The 26,999-nt window shown below is 43.0% G+C and overlaps 1 long non-coding RNA gene across 6 annotated transcripts in view; it reads right to left on the minus strand.

Moving 5' to 3' along the window:
* The window catches only part of LOC133629607 (uncharacterized), a 129,816-nt gene that overhangs the window by 21,101 nt on the left and 81,716 nt on the right, over positions 1–26,999 (minus strand). For all 6 annotated transcript variants that reach the window (XR_009821092.1, XR_009821097.1, XR_009821094.1 and 3 more), the window contains exons 4-7: positions 2,070–2,254; positions 1,651–1,874; positions 1,351–1,538; positions 851–1,015 (exon numbers count right to left, since the gene is read on the minus strand). This is a non-coding gene — a long non-coding RNA (uncharacterized LOC133629607). The remainder of the gene's footprint in view (positions 1–850; positions 1,016–1,350; positions 1,539–1,650; positions 1,875–2,069; positions 2,255–26,999) is intronic.

Below are 26,999 nucleotides of genomic sequence, written 5' to 3' on the forward strand. Positions count from 1 at the left end.
CAGAAGCCTGAGAAATTCAATAATCGCTGTTCCCTGTCTTCTAGTAATCTATGCACTTCAAATGCAAGAGCTACAGCAGCGTGTATTGGCATCCTTTCTAAGCAGAAAACGCTGGTAAAGCACTGAAGGAAACTTAAACATCAGCACCCTCATTTTATTGACAACTAAGAATGAATAGTGACTTGTCCAAGAAGCCTTTCCCTTCAAAAGGAATCCTTCCCCAAACCAGTGGCAGACAGCAGATTCAGCGAGCACGACTTCCAGATCCAGCTCTGTCAGTCAACGTTGATTCCTTCTAGCCAATAGCACGTTAATGATTTGGGGTTTTGAAAAACCACTAATTGATAGCTTTTTCTTTCCTTGGGATTTACAGAGCCACTTAGAAATGACACCGTTTCTATTCCAGGCATATTCTTAGGAAAAGTATCACTAGATTAAATCGCAGGGATGGACATCTGATTTTCCTGTGAAATTCAGAAGACCAAACCCTTGCTCATTCAGTGAAGTAGGTAACAGGAAAATCACAGCTCAGCTGTGGCTACGGGATGACAAGATCCTGATGCTGGAGGGCTGGCCCACCCTCTTTGCTTAGTATCACGTTAGCAGAGGCTTGTAGGTTAAAGATGGGAGGGAACAGCAATTTCAAACTATTTTTGTCTATCTGATCAAGACAGTTTCTTCCCGTATTTACAGACTCCTGAACTGCAGCAGACCAGCTAGCAATAGCTGCCCCTGTGAGAAAAAAGAGTCTACCTTGCTACGCTCAAGCAGCTGTTGAAGAGCTCTCTTTCAATCACAAGCTTAGCAAGATACCATCTTAGCACTGAAAATCAGAAGCACATAAACTTACCAATGCATTATCAGAAGAAGCATCAGAAAGAAAAAAGTTTAGGTGTTATTCAGTCGTCAGCACCTCAGCTCCTTCCTGGCACAAAATAAATCCCACAGGCAGCAGGTACTAGAACCGGCTCTCCTTTGCCAGTCATACCCGTACGCTCACAGGCATCTTCTGAATCTGCCACCAACAAAAGAAACCACTGTAAGGCTGCTTCCTTAATGCTTCATAACTGAGTCAGTAGGTCAACAATTCCTTCGGTTTAGAAGCCAGACCAATTCCCTCCAACACCCCATTTTTAAAATGTTCTTTTTTTTTTTTCTCTGATGGAGAAGCCAACTGCCTCCTGCCAGTGGCAGCCCATCTGCTTCCAGAACAGAACCAAACCGCTCCAAACCACCACCTCGCTCTGGCGCAGACATCCGTCCTGACGCAACTCCATTTTGTCTCTCACGTCTGGGAAAAAAAGAAACCAACAACAAACCAAAACCCCACACTGAAAGAAAAATACTTACAATTGAACAGACAGTCAGGAAACTGCTCCTTGTGCACCTTGCACGCTGCTGCCAGCTCCCCACACAGCCCACGTCCTCGTTTCGCATCCCGGAGGTGGAGTGGCACGGAGAAGAGCACTTCACGTAATACCCCGGTCTGCCTCGTTCCATGCAAGCACAGAATATCCTGCGTGTGCATTTCAGGCGCACTGCTCGAACAAAGAGAAAGCTCTGAAGCTGCTATCCTTCTTCCCGATTCATGACTCAAAACGTCTGGTTGAAAATTGGTTTCGTAATAACCCTTTAGTACCACCTACTCACATCACAGAGTGATTCTTGCAGCAAATGCACAGGAAATCACCAATGAGTGCCAATGGAGCTACTATTCCAAGAACCAGCTCTTTCGGTTATTCCTTCATCATTTGGAAACTGAGATGCTTTTACTTTCCCTATCGCGCAGGGTGTAGTTTTTGTTTTAAGGAGAGCTTTTAACTACGATCCTGTAAAATACTTTGTTGATAAATCACCAGCTGAAAACTTGCCCACTGTAAAAAAAAATAAAGAATTTCACAATACTCGTTCCAGAAAATACAGTAACTCCTTTCTGGAAATAACTCACTGGACAAAAATCAAAAGGGGAGAATGAATGTTCAGAGACAGTTTGCATCCTGCAGAGCACACAAAGACGGTGTAGTCAGCCACGTGCCTTTCTGACCACCAACAGCAGACCCCTGACTCACCCAACCACAAGATGAGTCGCTATGAATGATTTCCTCTTCTTCCACCCTCTCCCGGGGTTGCTCTGTGCCACCGGCATATCCTGAGCCTAATCCCGACACTTTGATGGAAATTCCACAACTCATCTTGTAAGGTTGTGGCCACCAGCGAACGATGCAGCCATCTGCTAGCTCCAGCTTTGAGTCACCTGTCAGCAATACAAAAGGAAATTACTCAGCAGCGAGCACGTGGAAGCCCACAGTCTCTCGCGTACCCTTTTACAGGAATACAAAATTCTGGAGCGCTCAGATCACCCTGGAGGAAAAGTGTTCTGTTCTGTGGTGCACACGTTCCAAAAGGTGAAACTTGGGTTTAAAAAAAAGAAAACAACCCAAAACCATAAAAATAAAACCGACAGGGTGGCAGAGAAGAGAGCGTTTTGGCTGGGTTTTCAATGCCAGCATCACTGGAGCTGCCATGGAAGGGGGGGACAAAAAAAGAAGACATTTCACAAACACTAGACCTCCACTGTGCGTGACAAGAAAAATAATTAAAACAACTGAGAGAACTAATCTGTAGCTGCTTAGGAAGTTAACTCTTAGAAGGAAGTGATTAAGAGAACAAAAGCAAAGTGTTATGTTTATCAAACAATTAAACTTCACACCCCAGAGTGCTTACTCATGTAAGTGAAGAGGGAGCAGTGTCACAGCCCTCCCCCCTCAGGCTCCGATTCCCTTGAAGCTGGGAACTTATCGATTATGAAGCAGCTGTTATTTCAAAGAAATCAATCTTTTAAGAAATATGAAGTACTGCTTTGCCAAAATGCCCAAATACTGTGAAACAGGCAGCCACAATGTCTTGTGCTTCTTTTCAGGTTTTTCCCTTGATCTAACTCCCGGAACTCAGGACAAAATTCAGCAGGGTTTTCCCAAGAAGACCCGATGAACCACTTACAAATTCAGCCCAGCAACAGTCATTTTTTTTCTGCTTCATCACAAATTAGGCAGCTCGTGAATTCAGCTCTCTGAAACAAGACTCCCAACTTCTCCCCGAAAATAGCAGGCGAATGAAGACAGTTCCTCAACGTGCCACTTTGAATTCTCAGGAATTTCACAAAAATTAATTAATACTAAAAATCGAATTGTCTAACCTGCTTCTGCATGCAGAAGGAGCCAGACCTGGTGCCTCTACACTGGGGGAGGGAGGCACTTCTGGTTCCTGTTTCGTACTTGAGGTTTTTTTCCTGCGCAGGAGATGATCTAATTATTCAACGTTGTCAGTATGTTGCTTCACCCTTTCTCCTGTGTCTTCTTACATTAACATATTTAAACAATTCAGCTCATTAGGAAGGAGGGGAGGAACAAAATGGCAAATTATCCCTAAAAATCAATCCCAAAGGCAGGAGTCTTTGGATGTTTTGTCCTGTACCTATCCTGAAACTCTACGAGAGCACACAACCAACCATGCTGGTTGTGAGGCAGTAACAAAGCTCCCTACACCCAGCCCTCACACTGCTCAGATGTGCGTGTACCTGTTTGAGACAAGCCTGATCCCTGAGCTCTGTGAAGGGATAATAGTGGGTCCTGCCCGATTAGGGGAAAGAAACTCCCAAACGATGTCCCTTTATTGTTCTCAAACGTGCTGATGCTCAGCTGCAGGCACTATTGGTGAAGAGGGGGCTGATGGATCTCACTTATAATAATTGATGAAAGCGAGGGATCAAAGCACATAAGGCTGCTACTGATCGACTTGAAATGGATCCGAAAAACCCTGAAATCCAAATATAACGTGTGGGGCACCTGCATTTGCATACGTAGGGTGCCAGCCCAAGTCTCCGAGCCTTTTTATCAAATGCCTTCTTTCTTTTTCCAGGAAAGAGCCATTCAATGCCCAGGCTTTTCAGCAGACAGCGATTCGAGAGACATTCTTGTGCTTTAAACCTTGCCCTGAATTACTACAACAGGTTTGCTCACGCATTAGCTTGAGCAGAGTCCCCACGACACACATTAAAACCACTAGTTCTCGGGAAACGTTTCTTCAGCAAGTTTTGTGTAGAACAGCAGTGCCTATATATAAAGCTGTTTACGACTGGTTCTGAAGAAGTGCCCGTTCTGAAGCAGCTTCTTTATTGTGATCAAACACGCTGGATTCGTTCCCAGTTAAAGCTTATATAAGGCCTTCAAGGAAGTAGAAACTTATTTTGTACAAAAATCAAGCCAGTGTAGTAGTAGGTGCAACGGAATTATCCTGTTACACATTAAGTTTGACTAATAAAAGACCTGCACTGCAGTCATAAAGTGCAACGCAGCATCCCACTAGTACAGCCAGTCCAGCATTCCCTGCCATAAAATCAAAACCTCCTCAGCCAAAGTGAAAAGCATCTGCTTTTTGGGGCTAAGAATGTCACACTCCTTAAAATAAAAAGCAGGTAGTAGCTGAAATGGCTCATCTTCATTGCTTGCCCAAGTCTGATTTAACTTTGATTAAGAAAAACAAAGCTCAAATCTCCATGTTTGAAAGGCAACTGTTCTCACATGCACGATGTAAACTTTCTCCATGTCATTTTTCTACAAGTATGCTCTTGGTGTTCTTGTTCTTCTGAATGAATCACTCCAATGGCAGGTACTTTCACTGTGTCTAATAAAAAACATAGCTTTCTGAACACTAGTCCACAGTACAACTGAGTCAGATTATTCCTGTGGCCTCCTCCAGGTGTCCTTGCAGGCACAGCTCACTCCAGAAATCTTGCGAGGATGTAGCACTGGTAGGCCCACGCCAGGTTTGGTTCTCATGGCCTCACACAAGCCTCTGACACTGCTCTAGCAAGATCTACACTTCCCAGGATCATCAGATACTATCAAGCCACATCAAACTCTTACCTCAGTCTTCATGACCAAAAGCTGAGTATGTTGACCAGGTCTTAAAACTCAAGCTTTTGTAGTCAGAATAAAACCACCGAAGCTTCAGCTGCTTACAAATGATAAAAACCCCAAAACCACTCCACAAAAAAACCCAACAAAGCCTAATAAAAGAACCCCACAAAACAAAGATGAAAGGTTGTGAATAGTATCTCTCCATGCCGTGCAGAGGAGACCCGGTCCAAGCACCACGCAGTGTTGGTGCAGCGAGCCTGGCTGGGCTGAAAACATTCATGTCTTACGTGGGCTGGGAGGACAGTACGGCTCCTGAGTGGGTGCAGTCAGTTCACACACTGACAGCAAGACAGAAACACCCACTTCAGTGTCACTTTGGTGTTTACATCCAAACAAATTGGTCTCATCTGAGTAGTACAGGCAATTTCCACAGCACTTCATTGATAATGCCAGGGCCTCTTCCCCTCAGCCATATCCCATTTTGTGTCAGCACACAGAGGCAGTTCGAGGACTACACTGGCTGCAAACTCAATCTCCTCTTGTTTAAAATTAAAATGTTATAGGCCTGGCCGTGTTGGTACCTCAGCCTCAGCTTTCAGAGGGATCCACAATCCAGCACTGAGGCTCAGCACAAAGCATTACACTAAAATTTTCTTTGGAAAATATAACCAGGGATGCTGCTCATCCTTCTGCATCTTCCTATCGCTAAGTCTCTCAGCTGGGAAGCGGGAGACTTACTCTGCTTTCTCCTCCTATTCCTAAACAGTGTGCTGTAATTCCTGACACTGTACATTTATGAGCTGAGTGGTGATCTCTCAACCCTTCTTTCTGAAACACACTGCTGCTCACAAAGACAAAAAAAGACTCAGAGTGAGAGACTACGTAAGAGCAGTTTGACCCTTACCACACAGAGAAAAGGACTTCTTTGGGCATTTGGAGGTCTAGGCTTCCATTTCTCCTCTTAATCCTCCTCCTGCATTTTATTCAAGCTGTATGAGTAGACCTCAAGTTAGGACAGCTACGCTTCTAGCAGTTCATACCAGCACCCTTTTTTTCTTTCAGAGGAATAGTTGAATTCTGACCCTGGCAAGAAAAGGACAACTTGAGGGGCATGTAAGGCAGTGTGGAATTGCTCTCCTGACTTAGTCTGGTAGCTACAACAGATGGATCACATAATCCAATCCAGACAGCAAGCAAGTTTCTCGGTAATAAGAGAAAAGGACACGATGACCTCTAGGTAAAAATCCTAGGAACAGCAAGCGCACATAAACATCAACCTGAGCAACTTTTAATTCTGTGCCAGGGCTTGAGCTGAAGATAACAGTAAAGACAAACACCCAAGACAGATTTAATTCAGTCTGTAATTCACTGCATGCACATGCCAAATTGTGGTGTAAACCTCATGCCTTTTAACACTCCTCATCGTAAGGCCTATTCTTATCTTGGTGACGAATGTAGGTTTTTAGAAAGGCTTTTGAGCCTTTTGCCATTTTGGTGCAGCCTTCTTCAGCACAGAGGAAGCTGGAAGTACTTCAGGTTATTAGCTGGGGTGGAGTATGCCCTAGTACTGATCTACAAATGAAGGGCATCTCATGACAGGGCTCTGTTGATGAACTGTTGCATGGTTACAGACAAGCACATTATTGTTACCTCCCTCTCTGCTGCTTCCTACAACAAGAGTGCTTTAACCTTAGATTTATTTTGTTTGCAGAGTTGATTTGGTTCCTCAAGGGGAAGGCCATACCAGCATGAATTCTGTTTTCTTGGTATGAAGGTACAGACTTCCTAGAGTTTAGCATGAACTTTATATAACAGACTAAAAACTTCCCTGTTCCTCCTTCTGATCTACAAGTCTTTGAAGAGCTCAGTTCCCCAGCACTCAGAAAAGGTGTCAGGGTAAAACAGGCTGTGAATAATCATTTTCTGCCCAAAACCATACAGAAATCCCAAGTACTGGGAGGAGGGTGGATTTTCAGGGGGGATTTCCTTTGAGTGCTCTTAGCATATACCACTAGATGGCACGTTTGAAACTCTTGGCATCTCAGTGAAATCACAGCAAAGCCTTTGCTCTGCATCACACCATGTTTATCCTGCTAGCCTTGCCTGAGGTGGAAAAGTACAAGTAAAACAATATCTCAAGAGTCAAAGAACTGAGACACGCAGACAACTGCACGTAAAAATGTGCCAGCGTGGGAAGGTAAACCCAAGCTGAGAGCAGGACTGCCAGGGAGTCCTGAGCTCCAGTGCTTCTAACTCTGACCTTGGAGTAGCCTCAGTACATCCCTTTGTGTCTTGAGAGAGTACCTGAAAGTGTGTGTTGGAGAGGGAACTGAGACAAAAGTAAAATGAGAAAGGAGGGTGAGAGTTGAACCTTGGGGAAGCAACACTGCCTTTAAGCATGAGCTGAGCAATGCTCCACTCTGTCCCTGAGAGCTCAACAGACACCAAAAACATCTGCAACCTCTCCAGTTCACACCAGTGGTGTGTTGATGAGTGGGAGAGCATTCAGGACAAACAACAGGGAAAGATCTGCCAAACCCCAGCATCATGGTTTGCTACTGTTAAGATCTAAGTTTTCCAAAAGGGTCCAGCACTTTGCATCCCACAGCCCCAAGCGCTCCATGGCAGGTAAGTAAACACAGTGTAGCCCATGACCCACTGAGTCAGCTTCACAGTCAAGTCACTTCTTGTGCTGGAGACATTTTGGAGTGTACCTAGCTGTGCCCCGGTGTACTGGCCTTGGCAGGGACGCCAGCGTTTGGCAGCACCGCTTCCTTTAGGCTTCCTGCTTGTTCTGGCTGCCAGTTCCTTAATTTAACTCAACCCATTTTAAAAGTGCATTAGCACAAGCATGTATCTGCCCCAACTGACATTCCCTCAAAAAAGAACAAGTCAGTTCAGCACCAATGTAACAATCGCGGGCGCTCAGAGATGGTACTTGTCATGGCATCGCACTCCACATTCCCTCTGCCTGCAATTTCAATAGACAAGGATTAACAATTCACTATGAGCACCTCAACACCTGACTCAGTCTTTGGAACTGGCACTCACGTCAATGGAAAAATAAGTGTCAATTTGAACTGGAGAAGGAAAGAAGTTTTGTTGATAGATCCCCAAAGGCAATGGCAAAGAGTACTTCTGGTCCGGATGGAAGAAGAAATGCCGTTTTCCCCCTTCCAAGAAAGAATAGCTCAGTTCCAGCACTGCATCAAAAAAGAAAACTGCTTTCCTTACTTAGCATTTAGCTCTGTAAAGGTGCCTTGAACTACATGGCAGAGGCACGAATTGCCCTCATCATCGTCAGTTCTACAACAGCAGAGCAAAGTTTGCACCAGCACCATCCCTCCTAGGCTGTTCTCTGGGAGCTTTGCTCTTTCCTGATATCTCAGTCTGGCCCTAGATGTGTATTTACATATTCATGTTTACATAGTATCAACCTCCTGGGCAAATATTCCTCCATATGCACCAGAGTACCCTTCTGTGTTGACGTCTACAGACTGCCAACAAAGAGTCTGCAGACATCAACGCAGGGCAGCAGTATCCTGCAGAAATATTCCAACAAAGTCTCTATTTTCAATGTACAAACAACTAGAGAGAAACTAATTTCAAACATAATGAGGCAATATCCTCACTTGAATCTTTCCAACCCCTTTGGGCCTGCATTTTGGATGCAGCACCTACTCCTACGAGGCCATGCCAGTGCAGCAGCAGTTTAGGGGACTACAGCAATTACTACAGTTTGAGCTCAGTTTTTGGAGCTACCAAAAGGAACAGCTGTAGGCTGTCCCAAAATGCAGGTTTCCACTGGATAATGCTGAACCTCTTCCAAATATGCATCTAAGATATATTTTGACTGCTTTTAAATGAGAACCACAAGTACTTGGGTTAATTTCTCAATGTCATTACAAACTCCACTGCCAAATCTGGTGAAGGAAAAAAAGGCAGGTATCCATAAATTACATCTAACAATCCTTCTCCTAAGCCAGTGAAACTCCCAATACACTGTATCCCACCTGGAAGCGAGGAGGAGACTTGACAAGTGGGATTAATCTCACTTCTATTTAAATACCTGCAGCATAGATGTTGGTATCTGAGTTAGTCACAGGGAACCCCTTTATAGTCAGTGCAAAGAAACTGTCACTTCCATCACAGGATTCAACTGACTTAATCCAGACAGTTACTGGGGATGTTTTCCCTCACAGAAGGGAAGCTGGGAACTTCACAGCCCTGTCAGATGAGTAACAGTGGTAGCAAATCTCAAATGCTGCTTTAAGCTACTGTAAAAAGTGTCGCAGGAAATGGGAGCTTTCCGATTCTGACTTACGGTGTGGACTTCACCTATTTATTAAGTGGAAAAACACAAGTAAGAATGTTGTCTCTTGCAGTTTTTGTTCAAGAATGCTCTTGCTGAAATGTGCAAATTACATCTTGCAGCACTGGCCTAGTACACAAGAGGTAGATGCAAGAATTTGGGCCAACGTACAGAGCGGAAATAATTCATCCATTTTCACTCTTAAAATAAGTAATCTGAAAGCAAACACAGTAACCTGGAGAGCGGAAAGTGGATTTCATCATGCAATATCCTCCTACTAATAAAAGGATGTTTATGAGGAAGGAGGAATAATCTTATGATTAAGGGCAAGATGTTCAAAGTGCACTACTAGCCCTGGACTGTATTTTCCACTTGCATTAACCAGTAGGTCTCCACCTCCACGTCACACACATCACGTTTGCTGCCTCAGAACTGCATTTGTGAAGAGGACACGGTCATGGAAGGAGATCTTCTTGGGAGGAAGACTAAATAGGTGCTGCCCAAGGGGTTTCTCTAGAGCACAGTATTAAGGGCTAAGCTCTCTTTGTATGGAAAAGATGAGTGCAAAGAGGATGGATCTCAAGGACAGCTACAAGGATATGGCTAATAATGAGCAGAGCTGAAACTTCTGATGTTGCTCTGGCCTTTGCGGCACCACTTCATTTGATCTATCTTATCTGGAAACTCCCTGGCCGGCCAGTCAGCCTTCTCAGCGTAAAGAGAGGTAGCAGCAAGTGTTTCCTTAACCTCACCGCCCTCATCGATCTCCTCCTCAGCAGAAGACCTCATGTATACGAACATTTGCAGAGACCAAAGGGATCGTGTCTGCGGAAGTAATGTGAACTCTTCACACTCGAGCACATGCCCTGGGGTTGTGGTAAGGGCCTGGCTGTGCAATCTGTCCAAGCTGGACCTCTGCCTGCAAGAAGAGGCCATCCTATGATCCTCATCCTAGAAACTGCTCTCTGTGCTGAGACAGCCTCAGAGGCAGCACGGTCACTTTGAACACAGCAGAGTGGTTTTTCATTTGAGAGCTCTATGCCGTTAATGCAGAAGCAGACCTCAAGAATGTAAGAGCAATTCACGTGGCTTTTAGTTCTCTTCTGATTATTTATCTCCCATCTACATAAACAGACCCGCTCTGCTCTCCCCAATACTTGTAACTAAACAACTATATTATGGTAGATTAGCAGCTTCCTCTGCAAAACCGGCGGTATGTGATTGGCTGCCAGGACAAGTCAACGCCCTTGGTCAAAGAGCATCTAACAATTAATATACTCCATTTAGCTGCCATCAGTGATGTCACCAAGAGCAAAGTACAACAACAGAAGCGACAGCCAGGCGGGACAGAGCTTTTCTCAAGCACTGCTCGCGCGACAATCCAACAAACCCCTCATTGTTTATCGGGCTGTGGAAGCGGATGGCACACAAACAGCTACCTACGTGTTGCTCAACACATACCGGGAGATGCTTGGGCAAATTTATCACTGGGAGAGAAGAACATATCCAACAGACTGCAAGCTGAATCATGTACATTTGGGGAAAGAGAATCCCATTAAAGAAACAAAATTAATGTTAAGTGTATCAGATGAAAGATTTCATTTCTACAGCCAGCGCCCCAGCAAAAATTCAAGCTACTTCGGAGATACTCACAGGCCATTCAGACAATTATGATAAAATGGCAGAGAAAGACAGTCTCATGATCTGTGTATGAAAATAGGAGCCAGAAGCTCTGAATCATTCATAACAATACTTAGCAGTTATATCATCTGCAGATCTCAAAGCCACTCTGCAAAATGGATATGAATCGCTGGCACCCAACTGTGGCTCCTCAGCAGTTGGTTGGCATCACACCACTGCACCAGGAGGCCTGGAGAGCATGAGGGTGCTTTCCAAAGAGCAGGCAGTAATTACAGTTTTTGTCCCTGTTTATCCACCTACCTACCTGCAATTGTAATTTAGCATTTCCCATTGCTGACAGCTACGTCTGTATCCAATCTCCCTCCGCACAAACGCAGGAGAAAGTGAGGTCTTCGTTCAGTTCTGTTAAATCTCTGGCAAATCTCCACTATCAAAGCTGCTTGAAGGAGTTGGGTTTTATTGTGAACTTCAACAGGCACACAGGCTCGCTAGGTCCCTCAGCATCTGCTATATCTTAGAGTGATCTTTCACATGAGCCTTGTATTTAAGAGCAACCCAGGGCTCAGTCACACCACCTTTCCCATCCCTACATCCCTGTGCTGCTTTTCCTCGGTCATGTTTATAGACTTATACTCTAAAAAAAGAAAAAAAGAGAAAGAGAGAAAAAGAGAGATGCTAATGCAGAGAGAAAATAAGCGATGTGGTGAAATAACAGAATGACTCTCCAAGATAACAGCAGGCTTCAGAGCACTGGCTTTCCACATAATCCACTCAGTGCTGCTACATACCCAGCCTGAATATTTGTTTTGAGGTTGCAGATGATCCCTATAAACTGTGCCCCAACAGCCCTTTGCCTAATGGCTATGGCTGTTTCACAGGGCAGAGGTGGAGGTCTGACAGGATATTGCCTTTTAATTGCAGAACATCTCTTTAACAACACTGCATTGCTGTTACCTGTCACTATTTTGCAGCTAGCTGTTACAGAAGCAGGGCAGGGACCAGCTCCCACACTGCTTCAACAATGCTCCCTTTAGCCATCCCCATTGTTGCTGTACCTGTGTGCCAAACAACAAGGGTATCACAGCTGGCCATGCAAGATCAGAAGTACTGCAGGTTGAAACCTTAGGGGAATGCACAGCCCATGTAAACCCCATATGTAAAGCCCGTGATAAGATACACATCCCTCAACTAGAGATGCAATTAAAAGGCAAACAAGAAAAAAGATAATCAAGGAAAAAGCCTGCTAGCAAATCCTTGTCTGTGTACTTCTGCTGGCTACAAAAGTCTGGTGCTACAAGTTCAAGTCTCTTCTGCATTCTCAGTTTTGCTACGTATTAGAGGCTTAACATAAACCAACATTTGAGAGTATCTTTTAATAAAGCCTTGATTCACAGCTCATTTTTACCAGCTAACACTACAATTAGTGTATGATTGAATTAAACCTCACGCTGCCAGCTGCACCCGTTTACTTGATCCCACAAGTAAGTCATAATCCAGAGTTTTAGATACCCTCTTGCTTTCTATTCTAGCAACAGGATGTTGAGACATACAGCAAAACTGTTCTGCAGGTTGAGCCTGAATTAGGAGGGACAAGTGTTTCATTAAAATTGGAATACAAGTGAGATTGCCGAGAAAAACATGGACTAAATCAATAAGGACAAATGAGATTCTATCTTGCAAAGCTGGTTTTGGGAGCAGAGTCCTCATTCTGATATAAAACCTTCTATCTCACTTCCTGGGTGTTTTCTGTAACACGGAAGATGCCTTTTAAATGTATATGTTTGAGATGCTTTTCCCAGTAATGCAAATGTCACATATTGAAGCTACAGTAACTAAGGAAGAGGCTGTAGAGGGCGAAGCTGAGAAACATTTAGTGTCACCCAAAGAAATTTTTATGATCTTGCTCAGGAAGAATCATTTTTAGAATCACCTCCTCCATGTGTGCCTTCAAAGAGAAGTGAAGCTGCTTCCCCTCGACACTAAGCTCCAGAGAAAAGCATTTCCTGGTTAAGTCCGGCTCATGCCAAGACACTACTCAGCCAAGCAGCAGTGCCAAGTAGTGCCGAGAACTGCAACTCACAGCAAGGACCAGTTTTAATAAGCACAACTTCCTGCTTTTCAAGGGGGTTATCTGAATTCCTCTTCTCCCAAATTTGCTGGATATTTTTAAGACTTGTCATGTATTCCTTTCCTTCAATGAGTGTCCCCATGTCCCTCCACCAGCCTCAGCAGATATGCAGGAATTACTCTCCACTGCCTTCCTTAGCTCCATTAGACACATAAAAGGATCAGTCTCTTACTTCTTTCTCAAGTCCATCATTTGTGTCACATTATTTTCCTCTCAATTATCATTTAAGTTCAGCAGTAATGGTCCCTGGTCTTCACTGAGAACACTCAGGCTTTTGAAGCCACTCCACTCTGTCTAAACATGAAGACAGGAAATCGATGTTTTTAAAAGGCATATAAAATTTAGGTAATTACTGTTCTTCTTTCAGTTCATAGAGGAATTAAAAAAAAAAGTTACTAAAAATTAAGGCCTCTATGAATAACATCTTAACTTCATACAGATTACTGACATGCCTAAAAGGCTCTGCTTTGCTAGATAAGGACCTATCAGGAGATCTCTAATGCTTCCAGCAACTCCAGTGCAAATCAGCCAAGTCCAGTACAAGAAACAGCACTGCTGAAAAAGGGGAAGTCATGTGTCCTCCTGCCACTCAGGCTCTCCTACTTCTGTGCCAACTCCAGCACTCCAGTGGCAGCCATCCACTGGCAAAAATCACAGAATCTTAATGGCTAGAAGGGACCTCAAAAGATCCTCTAGTCCAACCCCCCTGCCAGAGACAAGAACTTGTCCAGGTGGGTTTGGAATATCTCCAGAGAAGGAGACTCCACAACTGCGGTAGTTTGACCCTGTCTCGATGCCAGGTGCCCACCACAACACTCTATCACTCACCTCCTCAGCAAGCCAGGGAAGGGGAGAAAATAAGATGAGAGTCTTGTGGGTTGAGATAAAAGCAGTTTAATACAGAAGCAGCAAAGCCGCGTGTGCGGGAAGCAAAGCAAAAGTAAATAAAGCTGTTACTCTCCGTTTCCCATCAGCAGCGATGTCCAGCCACCTCCCGAGAAGCAGGGCTCCGGTATGCCTAACAGTTGCTTTTGGAAGGCCAAAAATGAATCTTGCCTCACCCTTCCTGCTCCTGATGTCATACGGTATGGAGTATCTCCTTGGTCAGCCTGGGTCAGCTGTCCTGGCCATGGTCCCTCCCAAGATCGTATCTACCCACAGCTATTGGTGAAGGTGGGGGAAGGAATGCTGGAGGGACAGCCCTGATGCTGTGCGAGTAGTAGTCATAATATTGATACCAACAGTAAGCACAGCACTGCAAGAGCTGCTGTAGAATATCACTACCATCCCAGATCCACTACAACAAGCCATTTGGGCAGCCCCTTCCAGTGCTCCCTCACCTCAACAGGGACAAAGTTTTTTCTTGTGTTTCTTGGGAACCTCTTCTGTTCCAGCTTATACCCAGTGCCCCTTGTCCTATCCCTGGCCATCACTGAGAACAGTCTGGCTTCATCCCCCTGACACCCACTCTTTATGGGTTTGTAACATGAATGAGGTCACCCCTCAGGATCCAAGCTGAAGAGCTTCAGCTCCCTCAGCCATTCATCAGAATGAAGATCCTCCACTCCATCATCATTGTGGCCTTGCATTGAAATCTCTCCAACACCTCCCTGTCCTTCTGGAACTGAGGGGCCCCAAACTGGACACAATATTCCAGATGTGGTCTCACCACAGCAGAGGAGAGAGAGAGGAGAATCTCTCTCCACTTACTGCCCACAGCCCTTCTAATACACCCCAGCATGCCTCTGGCCTTCTTGGCCACAAGGGCACATTGCTGGTTCATGCTCATCCTGCTGCCCACCGTGACCCTCAGGTGCCTTTCCCCTATCCTAATCTCTAAGACTCTGTCCCCTGTGCAGGGTCTGAGGCTGAGTCAATGATAAATGATGGGGAAATGGCTGTGTGGATGTTGGTCTTGTTAAGAAGACGGTGAAGATACAGCTTATGTATCCGGAAAAGTGAAAGGTTATGAACGGAACAGAGAAATCCAGTACAGGAAAGCAAGCTTGTCCTACAGCCAGCACCTGACAGCACAACATGCCACCTTGCCTAGATAGAGCACTCTGCAACACTATCACATTGAAAGGTTAAAAAAATCCCATAAAAATATGTTGAAGCATAAATTTTTCCAACAGGGTTCATTAATGATCTCCACTAACACTGAAAACAAACAGGCAGAGCACACAACCTCAAAGTGGTCATTCAAATCCCAGCAGTCTCACACCATCAGGCTCCTTAACATCAGTGACCTGATTCTGGAGCTGTAACAAGTCTCAGTGAAGGGTCACAATACTGAAGTAACTTTCAAGTCAGTTTAAAGTGAACATCAATACATGGATGATCATTTAACAGAAACTCATTATCAGTGTGTTTGATCTTCCCTTTATATCCTCTTTGCCTCCATCACCCAAAAACACACACTGGCTTTTGGGAAGTATTTATTATTATCAACTATTGTGACCTATCTAGATGGACCTGCTCTGGCAGGGGGGTTGGACTAGATCTCTGCAAAGTCCCTTCCAACCTCTACCACTCTATGATTACTTTTAACGGCACTGAACATTTCATAGTATTGACTGGCAGTCTTTATGCTGCCAGGCATTTTCCCCACTATAATTGACTACATAATCACAAAAGCCTGAAAGAATTTATTTGCAGCAATGCTATCCAGGTAAATACCAAAGAAAGCTGATCCTACTGTGAGTAGGAGGTTGTACTGGAGACCTCCTGAGGTCCCTTCCAACCTAAATTATTCTATAATCCCATGATGTGAGCATCATGTTATTAAAATCCATGCAGGCTTGTTCATGTTTTTTGGGTCTCATGAAAAAATAATAGACTACTACTCTGTTGCCAATCGGTACAGAATCGGGTGGCAGCAAAAAAAGGACCTAGCAACTTTCCTTTACACTGGTGGTGTTTCCAACTTGTTTTATACTTCCCTGAAATTATTTTCACCTTGGGATATGAAAATTCCCTATGCACTGCTTGTTCCATTTCATACTGTCACTTCTGCTCATGTTTATATAAGCAAATTCACCCTGGCACAGTCAGTCATAGCTTATTTATTTCCTTGTGAGTTCTTCTTCGATAAGGGTAAGGTTATAGAGCAATCAGATGAGCACTACTGAAGAAAAGTCACCCAAAAAAGGCAGTATGTTCTTTATTTACTATCCACATTTGAGTGTTAAAGTACGAGGGAAAATTTGACTGTGTACTTCCTCTCAACCTCACTGCTCTTGGTAAGTCACTGTATTCCCCAGAGTCACAGTGCAGACTTTTGGTCAGTCCTAATTTTGTTTTCATCCAACTTCAAGTTAGCCTCTACTTCAGTCTCCTCCCACCCACATACTTGCATGTCCACTTAACTGTGAAAGGTTACTGCTCTGTACATGTACCTCAATGGATCTGCTTGATGTCTTTTAAGCCTGTCAGTCCTTTGAAAACCAGTCCTCTTTCACACCTTACTCCACATGAAAGGAGACAGATCTTAAACTCTTCAGCTCATTTTTTCCAACTAAGGTAGTTTTTTGCTCCCAGTACAGCAAGAATGTTGGCTATCTCATTCAGACTTAGAATCATAGAATGTTAGGGTTGGAAAGGACCTTCAGAGATCATCTAGTCCAAACCCCCTGCAGAAGCAGGGTCACCTAGATAAAATTGCATAGGAACATGTCCAGGCGCATCTTGAAGACCTCCAAGGAAAGAGACTCACCAGCAGTCCTTTGCTGTGTGTCAGCTGCTCTCCATGACAAGCAGAGGTTAAGGTTACAGAAGTTACTCCCAAGTTTCAACATGCAAGTATTCAGGAACAAAGACTCAGGACTTAAGAGACATGCAAATGAAGGAGCATAATTTTGGGGACAAAGGTACTGCACTCTGCAAGGAAGTACAGGGTTTCATTCTGGAAAAATTGACAGCAAAATGCATTTTGTATCATCTCTTTTCCTTGCATCTCTTTCCCTTTAGTCAGTGAAAACCAGATAATTGTGAGACAGAAGATTTGAGAAGTGTTCTACAGGAGAAACTTTCAGCTGGGCTCAGGTAGGATCTTCAGATTTAAAATCAGGCAGTAGATTCAAATTCAGCCAAACCACGGAAGTAAATGCACAGGTAACTACAAGATTATACAAATTTCCTGTACTAAAAACCCACTGAACGCTCTTTTCATCATAAAACAGGATTAGCAGCATATAAACAATTTATATAAGGAGACTTTAACAATTTTATTGTGATGTGCTATTTAGCATTTGCAGAGGATCCAATTATAAAACTTTTACTTAGTTTTCCATGAGTCATCTTCTGAATAACATGTTTTGATTTACCTAACAGTGAGAACCCTTGGTAGGAGACTGTTTTACTAAATGTGGTCATCCAGCCCTATGATCACATTGCCGTTGGATGCAAATTCTGCAGAGGAAAAGGAAATTTTGCTCACTGAACGTCAACCAATTGTTCAGTCTCACCTAGTTTTGAAGAAGTTAATACGGTGACTTAAGATTTCTCCTGCAATGATACTAAAAGGCTTGTCTCTCCAAACAATCTGGCAATATTCGGATCATAAGGGCTACTGAATACATGGCTTCATGCTACCTCAAAAGAAAAGTCAGGAAGCTTTTGGACCATGAAGCAGGAGAAAGGAACTCTGATACAATAAAACACGATTGACTCTCAAATACCTCTGATAACAGGAAGCTGGGGTAACCTGGTTAATGAAAAACCATCAATAACAATACCATTCTTTGCAAAGCTAGATCTTGGCATCTTTGGGTGGTTTTATTAGCTTGGCCATGGCATTGCAGAAAGGCACAGATCCAACCTGGGTCCCAAAGCAACGTGGTTGTGTTCCTCTAAACAGAGCAGATGAGCCTCGAGGGTTTGCACAGAGCAGTTTACGTGTCTTTGCACAGCATTTTACAAAGCCTCCAACATCAGGGTTGTTTAGTCCAGAGTCAATATGACTATTCTGGTATTCGACCTCAGTACAGTCACTCCCACAACTGCCTGCTTACAGACATCACAGACCTGACTCTCCACACCAGACTGCTTTAGCTCCAACAGCAGTGAAGTCCTGTTGGTGTCCTGGGGGCTGGGTTCATTCTTGCAGCGTATCAGTTTTAGATCCTCATGAGAACTGTGGTGTTTGACAGCGAGATCATCTCTGGAAGAACTCATTCTTCTAGCAAGTAAGAAACTGGCTGTTCAAAGAAGTGAGGAGGAACAAAAAAGAAAAACTCAAAAAAGAAAAAACCCAGATGCTGATAGAGAGGAAAGAAGCCACCTTCATCTTCATGAGAGCAATGTACTCCAAGGACTGCAGGTTCTAGTACACGGTGCTACGCGAGTACAAAGTACACAATCTCACTGCCAGACAAACAGCAGCGGCCCTAAAACAATCAAAGCACTCAATGTCCGTTCTCCTGACGACACAATACAGGTAAAATACCCACCAATTTATTTTTTTTCCATGACTAGTTCTGTTCCAAACACCAGTAACTTTCATAACGTGAGACTGCTCTGAGCCGCAAACCCCAAGCTATTGGCAAGGGTGGAACATACAACAATAAACCAACACTCTGAAGAAGTCCATACAGGGGTGGAAAGTCAGTAAACAAAAATAAAATGCAGATGGTATGTAGCTAAAGCAAACTGTATGGTTCACTGCATACCTAGCAGGCCAAGAAGGAAGGGAAATTCCTTCTCAGGGTTTACGCGAACAATGAGTTTCCCTGAAAACTCCAGGAGGCCGTTCCCAGCTCCTCCGCTGGCACTGCTAATAGGAAAAGCAAACGCTGGAAAGGTTGTTTCAGTTCATTACTGACCTCAGTAAAAGTCTCACTACCAGTGAACTCCAGTATGGATCAATGTGACCTCTTGCTTCAGAGCGGTATTGTTGTTACAGCGTGTACAGCACACAATGCTGCCTTTCAAGAGAAAATACAGCTGTCGATATGCCACCACGCTCCAATCGATGTTCCAGCACTCACACAGGTCTGAGCCAACCAAGTCCAACATGCTGCTGCTCTATCCCACACCTACAATACCAGCCAAACTCTTCTCCATTTTAATACAAAGTATGAAAAAAGGAGGCAATGTGTAACCATGCAGCTGCAGGTAAGAGGTAAACCCACATATTACACATAAAAATTAGCAAGTGCTGTAGCCACCCTTATCAGAGTTGTGCACAAAATGAACATTTTGAGATACGTCTGTCGCTCCATTTGTCAGCAAACCTTTGACAACTGGGTATGCAAATACCAATGAACATGCCTCTGCAACATCTGATTAAAGCATGCTCAAAAGAGACTCTTCGAACCCCACTAAGAGCGTGTGGTACCATAACATCCAATGGCTATTTAAACCACCCCCTATAACCTGTGGCTCCTCTGCCACATTGTTCCTATTGCACTGAAATGCCAGTAATGGTTAAAATGTGAAAAATAGAAAAGTCTCACCAGCTCAAACCAAGCCGCAAACCACTTTGTAAGATGATGGAATTCTACAAGTTAACAAACGAACAAACACGCACACCAATAAAACTGCACAAGAAGAAACATGCCAGCCTCTATTTATTTTCATTTGCTGTCTTCTGCAGTTAAGGGAAAAAAAAAAGAGCTGTGGTAGTAGAGTTTTTTTAAAGCTGGAGGTGAATTTGGGAAGTTTTCATAAAAGCATTCAAAATAGTTTTTAAACAGCTTTGACTCCAAGCAGGGATGTGAGTGGAAAAAGTTACACAAAGTTTTAGAACCTGCAACCAGGGATGACTGAACAAATGTGAAGGCATCTATGGACAATGCTCTCCAAATAAATTCCTATGCTCAGTCTTTTGGTAACACTTTGATGTGTGCTGTGGTTAAAGAGAGAAGGGAAGGACAAAAAAAAGAGGTAGGTTCTTCAGTTGCAGATATATATATGCACACTCATTGTTGCCAATGTTTAGTTCAGATATAAAAGCCAGTCTGAAACACTGGCCCAGTTTTTTACAGAAGTTTCCATCTCATGTTTTCATAGGAGTGTAATATCACTGAAGAATTTCTCATCCTGTGATCAATTCCAAATATTAATCTCCTTTTACTGACAAAAGGCACACAAAGTATGCACCAGGCATGACCTAGCAAGTCAGGGAAAAAGGCTGGAGAGGAAGCTCAAGCCTCTTCTCTTCATGTCCATTTTTTCAGTGTATGTGAGGATAAACTTTTCTCTTCATCACTTGGCAACAGATGGTGAAAATACAAATGCCTGAAAACCAATTCACTGACCACTTACAAACTCAACTAAAACAGAGTTAAGAAGAGACAGTATGACCACAGAATCATAGAATGGTAGGGGTTGGGAAGGACCTTTAGAGATCATCTAGTCCAACCCCTGCACTTCTACTTAAGTCAGTTCCTTACAACTAGTAAATTTATGTTAGCACATCACACAACCTGTGAGCAAAGAGGATGAAATCCAACCTTTACAAAGGTAAGTCCACAGAAATATTCATATAATAAAAAAAAAAATCATGAAAACCATGCAGTTGATCATTGAACACAAATGCCATAGTAACAAACCACTTCTTGAGGTATTTTTTATCAAGGGTTGGTCACTGAAGGTGTCAGAGTCCTACTGATGCTGGAGAAGTGGTTGAATTCAGAGAACTGAGTGAAATGAGCAGATAAAAGAAGTACAAGAATACACAGGATGCAATTTTACTTAAAAAAAGAGTAAATCTTATTTAGCTCATGTTAATGACTATCCTGAACTCTTCTTGTTCTTCAGTCACCCCAGTTTTAGGGTTCAAATTGGTCTGCAACTCAACAACAGAAGCACCTGGAGTATCTGCATGAGCTGCCGTAAGAATACAATTTAACCATTCACTAATCATGTGTTTTTTATCAAACCTTTACAGTTATTTGGAAGAATTCCTAGTGGTTGCAATTCTCAATCCTTACCAAACATGCTTACTATAACAGCAGTAATGAATGAACTGGATTTCATTCACACAGTATGAAGAAAGTAAAAAGAGGCAGGCATTATTATTGCTAATTTTCCAGATGGGAAACTGCAGCAGAGAAAAACGCAATGACATGCCCAATATCACAGGCAGAGAACTGTAATTTGAACTTCAAGGTTCTGATTTAAGTTTTTCCTGCTCAATACAGTTGACTGCTGTTCCTGCAAGTACACTGACAAACACAGCTTTCACTGAGCACTTCAGAGAAATCTACATTTTCAGAGGCAAACTGACCTATATTTCAACCATGAAAACTAAGGCAAACACGAGAAGCTGTACTTACACATAGCAAGCACACAGTGGTAGTTTTTAAAACCAGGACACAAACCACAAGTCCTTCCTTCTTAGTGTCTCTTTAAAACTCGTTACCTTGCCCTTTCCCATAAAGCCACCACCTCCTCTTGCCCCCTGCAGACACACCGTTTCCAGTGTGTCCATCGAGAACTGTTGTGTCGTAGCAATCTTGAAGACCAAAGACTTTCTAGGATTAATACCCTGGGAATATTTCATGTGAGGAATACAGAAAAACACTCAGTAAGAAATTTCTGGAAGAGTTCCAGAAGCGGCTACCTAATATTAGGAAACTCCAAAGGATTTCCTTTTGTCCTTCCTTCCTCTCCCCATGCAGAAACCTTGCAAAGGCGTTAAGGTATAAAATTACTTTGTGTTAAGAAGCATTCTTTAACACTTCTGCTTCAGCCACTAGCCAAACAAAACTTCTCCCTCGCTGTTAACACACCACTTGCCCCGTAACTCTAACAACCTGCACTTGCAGCCAGGGATCAGTAATACTTCTAGTGCGTTGTGAGAAGGATCCTCTCAGAATTTAATGCTGCCAATCCCGCAGTTTGCAGCGAATTAAAAGTATCAGGAAGTCCTACACTTCTGAAATGACTTACTAAAAATATTCTATCCTGCCAGAGAAAAGAGCAATAAGAACTTCCTCGTGAGTTTACAGTAACGTACTTTCCCCGACACAAAAAGTGCTGGTGATACCAACAGCAGAGAGAGATGTTCATCTTGGGATACACGGATGATTAAAATAAAAACCCACTCTAGGCTAAATTTTGGCTGCAAATATGCTGATGTCTGCTGAGAGCAGCTTTGCAGCCTCCTGCGGAGAGAGTTATGACTTTCACCTGTGTAACCTGGATCTGAATCTAAAAACCCCATTTCTCTACTCAAAAAAAAAAAGCATTACTGGAAAAGCAGCTCACTGATACGGACAGAAACGTGCCCAACAGGTAGCTGAAGTCACATTTAAACGAGTCAAAACGCTAGATTATGGTAAAACATACACACCTTTCCTGATAAAAGTTGAAGCAGCGTTGAAAGGAAAGCGACACACAAAGAATTACCTGTGCTCTCGCTGAAAGATACGTGGTCAGAACATGACAAACTGCATGCTCGGAGCCGTTAATAAAAAAGAAGAGCAAGCGAATGAATAGGTTTCAGATGAATCCAAATAGTTTTTGTTTCTCTGCTGCAGTTTCACCACTCCCACAGGGTAACTTCTACGTTCGCTTTATAACGAAAGCAAAGTACAGGTCAGAATAAGAAAGGGAGGAGACCAAAAAACCTCCCCTGTATTAGTCAAAGCCTGTCATTCTGTCTATCTTGTTTTCAAATGGGGGAAACAGGGCTGGCGTGACAAAAAAGGGATTTAGAAGGGGTGTCCTGCTTGTGCTTAATAAACCAGAAGCTCGGTTCATCTGCCTTTTATATGATCTGATTGGTAAAAGCAGGAAGCAAGAAAACCTTTCAAGTGCATGATTTATGGAAAGATTATCACATGACTCAAAAGCACAGAACACAGAGGGCCAAATTCAGCTTTCGTTTACACTGATGTAGATCTCTTAATTCTGTTGCCTTGGACAGATTTATTCCATTCAGAATAGCATCAAAATATTTGGTCCCTTTAAAGATATAAAGACTTTTAAAATCAGAATTTAGCCTCTGCTTTTCAAACACAGCAACTGTTACAGGTCTGTCCAATGCAGAATTTCTGCTCTGGATGAGAACCACATGATCTATTTGTAGGGTATTTTTAAAACCATTTTTGCCACCTCTCCTCTATCACTGTCTCCAAATAGTCCAGCTGCCCATTGCTGATCTAAACATTCTTGTACACTACTTACTCCTCAAAACCTATTGTAAAAACTCAAAGGCAGGACAACCCTCAAGTGCACTGGAAACTCTTGCACTTCATAAAGGATGTTCATGAAGGTACACACTCACTTTATTATCCCAGTAACATGTATCATCCAGCAAAGTACAGAAACCCAAATTCAAATGAGAAATGCTAATGCTCTGATTTTTGCTGGATTTCTGCATTTTCATGAAAAGCTGGTAGACCAGATGAACTAGAGGCCTTTATTTTTCCTGTCTTTCATGCATGGGCTTTTATATTAAGAGGGAAAAGTGGTAGAGGTGAAAGAAAAACTGAAGAGGAACATTTACTACCTGAGTGATGAGGAAAAATGGAAACTAACAGAGAGCAAAAATTGTGGATAATAGTAAAATAGAACTATCCTAGCAGAGGCAGCATTTTTTTCAGTGATGGCCTCAAAGCTCTGCTGGCCCTTGAGCAGCTCACTCAGATGGCAAAAGGTTAAAAGCACGGAGGAAAACCTGAATCATCTGACCTAAAAATGGAAAAGGAGAGAGATTTTGTGGCACAAGCTCACTTTTAATACGATGCCCTCTTTTAAATACTGAAGGACTCTACTCCCTTTTGACAAACACTTTGTAGAACACACGTTGTGTGTGCAAGCAGTAGAACCATAATGGCAATTCTTCCGATTAGGCTAGAGTCAGAATCCTCATCTGCACCTCACACAGTACAGTGTGAATCAACTGGGTGAATTTTACACATGGGTTTCTGTGATACTATAGAGTATTTCAGTAGAATGTAATTTTATTGGCATGTCTAAAAATGACACACAGATCCAATTATGACACTGGCATCTGGTAATAAATAACAGAACATTAAAAAGACAATTATCACAGAATTCTCTCGCTATTTGAACAGTGAGGCACAGCCTGATGTGAACACAGGACATCCTTCAATTAAATAGCTAAGCAATAATGTATGCAGTTGAAAATACTGCTGGTACTGCATAAACTGTGTGGGGGGGAGGTTTATAGCCTTTAAATACAAGATCCTCAGGTATTTTCCTCTATGTCTAAACTGTCATGTCTCCAACATGTGTGGCAGCAACCCCCAAAAAGATTCAAAACAAGATAAAAATAAAATATATAAATATATCTAGAAAAGTAATTGTTTATCTTACAGTCCAGGAAGTGGTTCTGTTAGAGAAATGCTGAACAAAAATGAGTGCTGGTTTATAAATGTCTCTTCACTGGAGCAACTCAAGCATCCTCAACCATATGTAGTGAATAGGATACAGCAGTAGTGTATACAAAACACCTTCTGGGAGCTTTCACATTCATAAAGCAGTGACTAGAATACTGGTGAGTTAGCTGCCATCAGGATTGGGTTTATCTTACCCAGCTACAGGTGTCAAATAAAACAGGTTTGCTTTAAACTATATTCTTGAGCAGTTGTCAGAAAGAGGAAACTGCCCATGGTGAATCTTGTTAAACTCCTTAGGAATAAAAATTTACATGAACATCAGAGAAACAGCTCTGCAGGTCAGCACGACAGTGAAGTGGAGTTCTGAAGTCCCTTAGGCAAAAGCTACTGTCTCCAACTGGAATGCAGTTTCCCTGTAAGAGATCTCAGCATGAAAAAATTTCCAACTCGTTGCTCTCAGTTTCTTGCTAATAACTCCCAAGTTACTGGCAGATTGGAGAAGGGTAATGGAGTCACATCTCCCTTAGATGGAATTCAAGTGAGGAACTAGACAGGAAAAGAGTAGAAAGAGTCTGGAGTAAAATTAAAGAAGCAGTTCTGAAGAACAGAGATGCTGTGTCCCTACACAACATGGCTGCAGCCAAGGAGCACGACCCGTCTCTGTGCAGCGTGGTGTGGTACCAGCAGCGGCCAGGAACACTTGCAGGAGATGCACTGAGCTGTGCTCCCCATCATCCCTGAGCATCCCAGCAGAACGCGAGACAAACACAGTGTAACCAATCACCTCACTCTGTGAAAAACATACTAATATTTGTGGCTTATTAAGAATGTTTGGGTTTTGGGTTGGGTCTTTTTGTTGTTCAGCACCTTTCAAACACAAAACTTTGGCAGAAATGGAACTAGAAAAAAACCCACCCAAACCACAAACAAGTGACAGGACTGCTGCTGGACTCCTGAACCCAGCCTTCTACAATCATCTTCTTATAAATCAATACCCTTTAGAAAAGACAATCAAGATCTGAATGACCTAAAACAATACATTTCTAAAAACATGACGTTCTTTATTCAGAGTGAAGACAACTCAGAGCTGTTTTGAGTTAAGAAAGAATTAAAAGCAGCCAGAAACCTACAGGGGATTGTGCATATCCGTCAGGGAACCATGTATCTGATGCTGCCAATCCATCTTCGTGTCACAAGTAAGTAATGACAAAGATTTCTTTGAACTGCTGCATTTGAATTCCATCACTCATCTCCTCAGGGTCTCCACCAAAAGTGGCGGAAGAAAAGCAAATGTAAAAAATTCTTTCTAGGTTGATTACACACAGGAATAGGAAAAAGAATCGCATGCCTGTCTCCCAGTTCATTCAAGACATACGCCAGACAGGAGGTATTAGTCACTCTTCTAAGCACAATATTAGGATGTTGACTGCAGCCAGTCAAAGACTGATGCTGGAGAATGGAGCCATCAAATTTGTTTCCTGGTCAAAATTCACAATCAAAAGAGAGATTTCTCAGAGGGAGGGTTAAACATGGGAACAGAGGCAAAGAAAATGAGACTTGGAAGGTAATGGTGCCTCCCAAGTTTAATTGTCATGTAATTCCTCCAGAGGAAAGGGAGTGTTTCGGCATGACACAGCCAGCAAAACATGCAAGAGTCACGTCCTGGTCAAGGGCTGCAGCTCCAGCACATTTGACCTTGCTTTATGCATAGGAATGCTCACCAGGTGAAGACTGGGAAGAAATGCAAAGCAAAGGGAATGAGATTTGTTTCCAGGAAGATATCAGGAGGTTAGTGCCTTTCTTGTGGGAGAGGGCTTATGTCTGGATCCCCAACATGCACCTCAAAGGATGAACCAAGCAGGCCTTTGTTACAGTTTTTTGACAGTCCAGGGACAATCCTCGTCCTCATTTCAGGCTGAAGACCACAGCTTAGCAGCATCACCAAGGGTGAGCATCCTTACCAAGGACAGGCACCTCTCAGGCCTTGGGAAACCTCCAAAAGAGCAGTGAATTTGTTTTACAGTGCCCTCCATGCTGCAGGAGGACCATCTGTTCTTTCTGGGGACAGAGGTACACCTGAACTACCAGTCATTCCACTGTTCTCCGTCACTTCTGTCCAGTCTGTCCCCTTTTCCACTTAGAAGGAATACTGCAACCTAAATTAGTTTAATAAGCCAATTCTATGCATAATACTGTTTCAAATTATATATCCATTACAATGTCTTCAAATGAATCTGAGGATAGATTTGACTCACTTTGCTAAATCTGACTCATGCTGCTGGGGGTATGGAAAAAACTGTTTGCAGAGGTTACTCCTGTAAGCTGCAAACCCTGAATCTCATAAAGCAACAGCCATTTTACCAGACCTCTAGTTCCCAATGCATCTTGAGCACTGGAGCAGAAAACAGGAAGAAACGACGAGCCCAAAGTGAGTGAAAAATGTTACTTTTTGCTAAGGCAGAGGCTCAAGACACAGGGTTTTCTGAGGAAGAAGCTAAGTGTGCTTTAAAATAAGGTGCTTCTCATTTTGCTGGAGCTAAGTTTCACACTCAATGAAATCAAGTCACTATTAGACATTTGCTTAGCCAGTTTAGCTTCTGGATGTGAAGGCCAAACTTTCCTATTATGCAAGTTTTATAAGATTACACCTCCCTTTGATTTCTGAAGAGCTACTTACCCATTGTGAA

The sequence above is a fragment of the Colius striatus genome, chromosome 1 (assembly GCF_028858725.1).
Source record: "Colius striatus isolate bColStr4 chromosome 1, bColStr4.1.hap1, whole genome shotgun sequence".
Taxonomy (NCBI): domain Eukaryota; kingdom Metazoa; phylum Chordata; class Aves; order Coliiformes; family Coliidae; genus Colius; species Colius striatus.